The 8,599-nt window shown below is 27.2% G+C and overlaps 2 long non-coding RNA genes across 2 annotated transcripts; both read right to left on the bottom strand.

Annotated features, from left to right (window-relative positions):
* Positions 1–230: 230 nt before the first annotated feature.
* Positions 231–2,735, bottom strand: LOC132747205 (uncharacterized). The gene is made up of 3 exons (XR_009628092.1): positions 2,712–2,735; positions 2,349–2,435; positions 231–2,065 (listed from the first exon to the last, which is right to left on the bottom strand). It is a non-coding gene; the product is annotated as an uncharacterized LOC132747205 (long non-coding RNA).
* Positions 2,736–2,769: 34 nt separating this feature from the next.
* On the bottom strand, positions 2,770–7,416 carry LOC132747206 (uncharacterized). The gene is made up of 3 exons (XR_009628093.1): positions 7,131–7,416; positions 3,299–3,328; positions 2,770–2,820 (listed from the first exon to the last, which is right to left on the bottom strand). It is a non-coding gene; the product is annotated as an uncharacterized LOC132747206 (long non-coding RNA).
* Between the last annotated feature and the right edge of the window lie 1,183 nt (positions 7,417–8,599).

The raw sequence follows: 8,599 nt of genomic DNA, 5'->3' as shown, positions 1-8,599 counted from the left end.
TGAGAAAACAATTCTACAAATGTTTAAATGTATTGGTGTTAAGTAAATGCTCATTTATAACTTCAGGTAAAACCTTTTAAATAAAAGCAATTCTTGGTTAGTTTAACGACGTAGGGAAGTTTACATTAAGATTTTGTTTCTGTAAATGCATGTAAGATAAACTATTAAGAAGTATTTCTATATATCGTTCCCGCAAAATATCTTGTAATTTTTAACAAGAAACACAAATACATAAATCTATCTTTATTTTTATACATTTTTACACATTAATTACTTTATCAAATTGAAAACAGCCATAACAATAATTTGACATGCCAGTACCATCATAACATATTGAATTAGGAATTAAAATCGATGTTCTTTCCAAAAATCAAAATACAATTGTGAAAGTTTACAGGTAGAAGACTTCATTGAATTTTTTTTTTCTGTCATATAGTTGTCAAGATTAACATCATACAAATTATACAAATGATGAGCATATGGGTTGGGCAACAATTCCTAGCAACATTAGATAAAAGCCTTTCCCAAAAATTAATATAGAAAAAAGACTTTTAGGGCATCAATGATTACTTTTAACATGTATATAGACTTTAAAAAACATGTAATCGATTTTAACAGTTAATTGACATTAAATGTACAATTTTATTTTAATGTGCAATCCATCCACACTTGCCACCCTGATCTCACTTTAGCAGTGATCATCAGCACAATTATAATTTGGTGCATATGTGATTTTATTGAGAATATTTTTTCTGCATATAGTAGTAACATTTCATATCAGTTTTTATCTTGAACTTTATGTATATTTATATTGAATACTCTCTCTCTCTCTCTCACACACACACACACACACACACACACACACACACACACACACACACACACGCGCGCGCGCGCGCACGCGCGCAGCAACGCACACACACACACACACACACACGTTATATAATAATTACATGAAAACAAATTCAAATCACGATCAAATAAAAGTACTATTATCTCATATTTCTTCTTTGAGAATATAGTTGTAGAAAAACGCAACCCATAAGTAATTCGTGTAATTTAGTTTTGATTTTGTTCCTATATTCCTCCATGTTTTAGTTTAGCTTATGTCTAAAATTATGTATATAAAAAGTATTTATTTCTTTTGGTCCCAACTTAATATGTCATAAATGAGTTTCAAAACATTGAGTTGAAAATTTTAGAAAGCACAATACGTATTTCATAATTGTTATGTGTTAGCTAAAAATGCATTCGGTGACCTCTGAAGAAAGAAAATACTAGTTACAATCTAAATTAAACTTATTTTCAAACATTTTGAATAATATTATTATGAAAACACACAAAAAACTGATGTACTTTTATAATTAAGTATAGCTTTCTTTATTGTATTGTACTGTTCTATTGGATTATACATGTTATTAATTATTCAGCTGTTAAATTTTATTACATTATACATTAAGGTATGTTGTGTTGAACAAAAAACAACCAAATAAGATATAGTTATTATTGTTAACACATATATATTGTATATGATGGTCTCAAAAAGATTTTATTACTCAGATACTCAGAACTGAAATGTGATTATACACAAATAGCATGTAAATCTAAAAGTCTTTTAATTATTAAAAATAAATTGCAATATTTTGACATACTAAATGCATTTTATTTCATTTTGTTATGTTAAAAAGTTTGAGGTAATAAGTTATAGAGGTAGTTGAATAAAAATTACAAACATTCACTAAAAGAAAACAAAATGAAATAAACATTAAATGAACACTGCCCTTAAAATTCATTTGAGGTATATTAAATTTGAAACTATTTTTTGAAACTGATTGATTTGATAACCTTCACAATTCTCTAATATTAACGATTCTTGTACCAACGTTTTACCCTTTCTTACATAGCATAGTGCTCATAGTGTCCATTGCCATAAAAAGACAGGTATCATATTATATCCTTTTAACGAAAGTTTCTTATCCAATTCAAGAATATTTTGTATATTAAATGTTTTTGTCGGTTTAATCACCTTCAATAAGTCCATAAATACTTCTTCAAAGAGATCATCCTGAAATAAAAAACAAACACTTTTTTGACTTAAGTTTTGTCCAGTTTATAATAAAATGAATAAAAGAAATGCTTATCATACCTAAAAACAATTGAAAAAAACCTATATCTGTCTCTATGCCTCTAAGAAAACTTTAAGTCAATACATTTGCTAGTTGGTAAGAAGACTTTGGTCCATTTTTACGTTTATCTTTATAGATTAAACATCGAACTATACAATAAAATTGCTTAATACATATGATTAAAATACAGACGATTAAAGACAAACAAAATATAAAACTCACTTTATTTTCTGAACTTTGTTTGATAACTAAGAACTTTCCTCCCATAACTTACTTCATATGATTTCATATTTTTATCACGAGGCTGTCCTGAAAAAATAATGAATTTCTTCTTGAAGGATCTGCCGTACTGGTGTAAAGGAGTATTTTATAAATTACATTTTTGGTATGTTTATCCAGAAATTGATGGCTTTGAAAACTGTATGATGTGCTATCTTTATATAATACTTCTGTTTTCAGTTTAGTTAAATATTCCACAGTGGTCAAGTAAATGAGAAATATATTTCTCGGGAAAAAACCTTTAATCATTTGGAAAAACCCTTTAAAAAAATCTTTTAAACACAAAAAGAGAGATAAATTTTTTACCAGATATAACAATGGAACCTTTAGTGGCCCAAAAACCCCAAAATTCTGTCTAACTTCGTTCTATAGGAACGAACAACCAAAGGAATATCCTCCGATCGACACAGCACATCTAGGTCAAATAGAAGAAGTAAATCATGATGAAAACACTTTTATTGCCATTAAACCATTTATGCACTAATAATTTTGGATGTTATTCAGTGTTACACATGGTACTTGCATTACTTTCTTACAAATGTATTTATTTAATTTCATGTTATACAGTATGAGCTTATTATGCCTTGTTACAATTCAAAGTAGTCAACAGATACATGTACAACTATTTGTAAATTTCTTTCATAGTTCTTTTTTGTCAATAACAGCATGAGGGAGTAGTGTTTTTGTTGTTGTTTTTTCTTTGTAAAAATAACAAAAACAAATTTGTGTTTGTTAAAATATTTATTGTTCTTCAGGCAGAGAAACTATATAAATTCTCTTTCGTTTTTGTCGTTTAAAAATTAAATGTAATAATTGTATATATAAAGTGTAAAAAATTGATAAGATATTGAACTAAATATGTTTTAACTAACATTAAAGTAAAATTTGCTTACGTGGACTGTCGATCTTTGAGGGAACAACACCTAGAAAAGGAAACAAAATATTTGTTTCCCAAAATATTTGATTTAATTAAAGTATAAGTTTAAAATAAATTACAATTAATTTTATTTATCTAATCATACATTTTATACTGTTATAAAAGCAACATGCATTAATTATGTAGGTATTTTCATAGGCTTCATATTCTGCTTAGCTTTCAAATATTTTTCCAGTATATTTAACATTAAAGAGAATATTAAAAAACTTACAATTCTATCAATGTAATAGTTTATTTTTAAACATATCATTGTTAAAAACTTTTTCTGTGGTGTTTTCTGCATTTTAAGCAAAGTAATTATGTCATTCACATTTACAAAATATGAATGAAACATGCGTAACATATCGTATGTATAGCTAAGTTTAAAAATTTTTAAATGTCAATTACAATGAATTTCCAAATGGCTTGACATATATTGCAATAGCCTATCTTAAATATTTTGATTCACTCAAAATATATCTATGTACATATGTTTAAAAATAAAATATTTGTTAAACAACTAAATGTTCAGTAAAAAAAAAAGATATTTGATGGAAGTATATTTATTCTAAAAAAATAATATACTTGATTAGAAGCTAGAAAAATGTATTTATTCTAAATTTTAAATTCAATAAAAGTATTAATAATGCAAACATGGTATTTGGTTTCAGCATTTTTTCTGTAAACAAAATCAGTAGAAACTTAAGTAAAATCGATGATTGAATCAGGATGATGGGAAATTGATTTATTTTAACAATCGTTCTAATCAATGACAGCTTCTTAACAGATATTCTAGTTTCAAAGTGTTTGTCTTGGTACATGAATGAAATCATTGTTAAAGGTACTGTAAATACTTTACTTTTTGCTAATGTCTGACCATAAGGTACAACGCAGGAGGATATAATTTGGCTTTATTAAAATTATTTTAATTATATTTGCTTAAACAGATGATCAATGTGATGCATAATGTGATACATAATGCTTACAATACTATCATGTCCTGTATCTATAATAATAGACCATGCAAATTGACATTGGATAAGATGGATAAATATATAACTAATTAAATGCTATATGTAGAGAATGGCAAAAAATAAATCAGTCTCATTTGTGCATTCAAAGTGGCATATAATATTTGATTTTTAGTATTATTGGAGGCTGTTCAGATATAATTTATATTTTCTATTATTATCTGAAGTTGTTCCTGTGGGGGAGGTCTTTTGTGCCCATGAGGTATGGAAGAAGTGCCTTAGGAGGCTATGTTGAGGATTTATTTCTTACAAAAGGTTATGTGTAGTTTTAATGAGCTTTGTGCGAGGGATGATGTATTTCAATCAAATTATCCAAGGGGTTATTTAGCTGACTTTAAGTTGTCTAAGTGGGTATAAACTGAGTTTTGTCCGAGGAAGTCATTTCAGACAGTTTATTTTATCTTACAGTAACCAATAACCACAGTTGCTATAAGACATTCAGAACATCTCATAATTCCAGATATATCCAACATATATTTTTTATCAAACATTTATTTTTCAATTGATATTTTGAGAATGAATATATACTCAATATACCGTATTGTATTTTAATTTCGTTTTACAATATACATTGTACATATTGATGCATTTTAAATACAACTAAATATTTCATCTGCGGTTTTAATAATAAACATATTTTAATCCCTATTTTTGTAATACTTGACTTTCAGAACATTAAGAAAATTAACATTTTTATGAATGAATGAATATTATATATTTGTTATAGAATAAGGCAACTTTCGTAAAGCCATACAAAAGATAAAGAATACTGTGTTTTCCATAAATAAATGCTTTAGTGTTCTACTGAATTGACTATTTAACATTAAAAAGTTTATATTTGTAATAAAAACGAAATTAAAATACAAAATGGTATGTTCTTAAGTCATTAATCAACCTAATATTTGTATTCTACTGGTCATAAATTGTATCATGGTCTTAGACTTAATAATTTTTAGATAAATCTAGTAAACAAATTATTTCAAACATGTAAAAATGTTCAAATGAATAAAATCAACGAATTATACCAGAGACAAAACAGATCTATGTTATAAGTACTTTAGGGAATTGTTTGATATAACTTTTCAAGTTTTTTTTCACATTGCCATTTACTTGAACTCTTCATACCAGGTCTCTAGATATGTCCACAAAAGCACTTGTTAATTTTCATAGTTAATACATTGCATGTGACTGTGTTTATCAATGAAATTACATTTTTTTTTCCAACAAAGAACCTTGTTTGTTAATTTACATGGAAATGTTTAATCATGTTTCTAAATTTAAAAAAAAATCAAGTTTAATGTCATGTGTTTTAAAGTTATTGAAATGACAACGTCTAATTATACTTTCATATGGTATTTTGTATCTTTGGATATGTTCTTTAGTTTGTGTGAAATTGTCTTTAAAAACTTATGTGAACTTACTCTAATTATACATCCTAAAGATTTTTTATCCTTATTAGAATGTGCAATGTTAAGCAATGATCATGATAAAATAAAGTATTCTTTGCTACCATATCTGTATCATGTCCTTAAACTGAATTGATGACATGATGGAATGCAGAATGAACATAACTGTGGAAATAAATTCAAATTTGATAAAGCTTATGTGTAGTTGTCTCTCAATGGCATGCCACTTTAAATGCATGATATTAGCTGCTTTTCTATTAGCTATTCTCCACATATAGCATTTAATAATTTATACTATCTATTCATAATATAAATGTCTTATGACAATTTGCATGTTCTATTATGCTGGATAAATTACATGACATTATTGTAAACATGATACATCACAATCATGTTAAGTTATTGTTTATCTGTTTAAGCAAGCTCATAAATTATCCTAAAATATCTTTATTTTTTGTTCAAACATGCAAGCATCGGAATATTATAAAGGGGTTAATACCCAAACAGAAAGTTGATTTGACAACAAAATATAAAGAGATACATAGAATGTTAAATATGTGCTTACAGAAACTATATTTAAAGCATAAGGGGATGATTCAAGGCAATTCGAGAATCTGGGAATTTTCAAAACAAAAGACAAAAAGTTGACGAAGTATTCACACAGGACAGACAGTCAGCTAAACTTTATTGAAGAAAAAAGAGCTACACAGAAGATGATATCAACCAAGATTAAAAGGTCGACGCAAACAACAAAATAGTTAACAACATCAAGTTCCAAATAAGACAAATCTGATAAATATAAAGCTGAACCTTCCGTTTTGCATCAAAATTAGGTCAAACATCATTGTAAAACAAACTGGTGACAAGATGTTTTCGGTGACTAATACTTAAAAATTATCTTGTTGTTCGAACTTTAATATCAAACAGGTACACTTGTTGAAACTTGAAAATGCTTTCTCCGATTGACAGCTCTGATAGTGATTTCTTGCAACATAATTGTGGCGGGGAATGTAAACAAACTAAATAAATGTGTAAAAAAGAGCTGTTTGCAGGCTTTGAGGGTCGGAAAAGACTAAAACATCAAAAACTAAAAGCTCTGCGATAAAGCGATTAAAATGATATAAGAAACTATAGTGCAAATAGCCAGACAAGACATATTTATCTATGAAAATATACGCAAAAATTACTTGTTGTAATGTTTTCAGCCATTTTGATGAATAATATTATATGTATGCGCATGCGCGTAATTGTCAGGATATAATAGGAGTATACATGTATATAAATATTTTTTTTATACTTTCAAACCCTTTCATTTTACCTAACATATTCATAACATATTTACAAATAGAAAAAACATTTGTTTGCTACTTACATCATGATTTACTTACATCATGGTTGTTAAAAAACAAACTTCATATTCAGAAAAATGAGGAAAGATATCATTCCTTTAAAATTCTTTTAAACATTCACTATCAAATTATTCCATTAGGTAATTAAACTAAAAAGTATTCCCATCACTGTATTAACTTTTTGTTTCATAATTTGAAAAGTTTTATTCCTGTTTTGTTATATACATGTTTAAATGCGCCCAGCTAAGCTATTCATGTATTGTGCGCACGCGTGCATTTTTATCTGAAAATGCAAAAATAGATTTTACATGCAGCGCTGCACAGTAATTCAAGGCCAATCATGTAAACTTAGTGAAAAAGTTATGCGTTTTCATTTATAAGAAAATACTTGCGTTTTTAAATTTGAGTATTCTGCTTGCCTTTTCAAAAAAAAAAAAAATAGCATTTTAGATAAATTTAGAAAGTACTTTCTTTATGTTTAAATGACAAAAACCATTCATTTATGTAAATTTATTTGATAACTTGGATTTTATAAACCTTTATGATATATATATATCGTACAAAATTAAATAAATGAAAATTATGCTGTAAGATCATGAACTCAACAAAATAGAAGAACTGCCTATGCAAACACGGAGCTCGTTTGTGTTTAATAACAAACAACAATAAATACAAAATTAATATGTAGCATAATTCTTATTTTTTGATGAATGTTGTCCTCTGAAGACATGATTCTATATTTATCAAGATTTTTTTTCTCGTGTTTATGTATTTCTATGCATACTGAGATATTTTAATAAACTTGCAAACATAGAAATGCAAATGCACCTAGAGCTGTCAATTTACGAAACGATTTGTCCATGTGTTTACTTTAATGAGCATTTATCGGTAGTTAATTTGTTATATGGATAACTCTACATGTACACTTAATACAACAAGACAACAGCAGTTACAAATGCATTACATATGATATTTTCTTGAGCTATGGTTTATACGTTTTGTAGAAAAATAACGCAATTCTTTATCTTACGTTTTGCACCACTGGGTTGGCCTATTAGATCGAATCTGGTTGTAGATTTTGATACTCTGCATATGAACTGCTTGATATATTATTTATAGTTTAAATATTGCTGTATTAAAATCTATGTTGACTTACATCGTTACGAATGAATTTTGTTTAAGTGACAAACGGACAATTTGAAGAAATATGTATGAAATATTACATATCCTTTAACTCTGGTGAATTCAACGAGACCGGTCTCTACATCAGGCATTTACAAAAGTACACTCCAAAACGAATAACTACCTCAATTCAAGAAATGGTTAATTTCATAAGACTTAAATTGGTACAATGTTATTAAACAATTCGTAGAAGTCAGTCATTTGTCCGTTATTTGTCAAAGCATACTCTACAATATTTTAATTTTGTTAGATTCTATACAACTGTATCCCGTACTGGGTAAGTAAAAATGTTCAAGGAATAAACGATAAT

Source organism: Ruditapes philippinarum, unplaced genomic scaffold (assembly GCF_026571515.1).
Source record: "Ruditapes philippinarum isolate M1 unplaced genomic scaffold, ASM2657151v2 ctg8500_1_1_1_1, whole genome shotgun sequence".
Classification (NCBI taxonomy): domain Eukaryota; kingdom Metazoa; phylum Mollusca; class Bivalvia; order Venerida; family Veneridae; genus Ruditapes; species Ruditapes philippinarum.
Note: the sequence above shows the minus strand (reverse complement) of the source record. Positions and strands in the feature narration are given on the sequence as shown.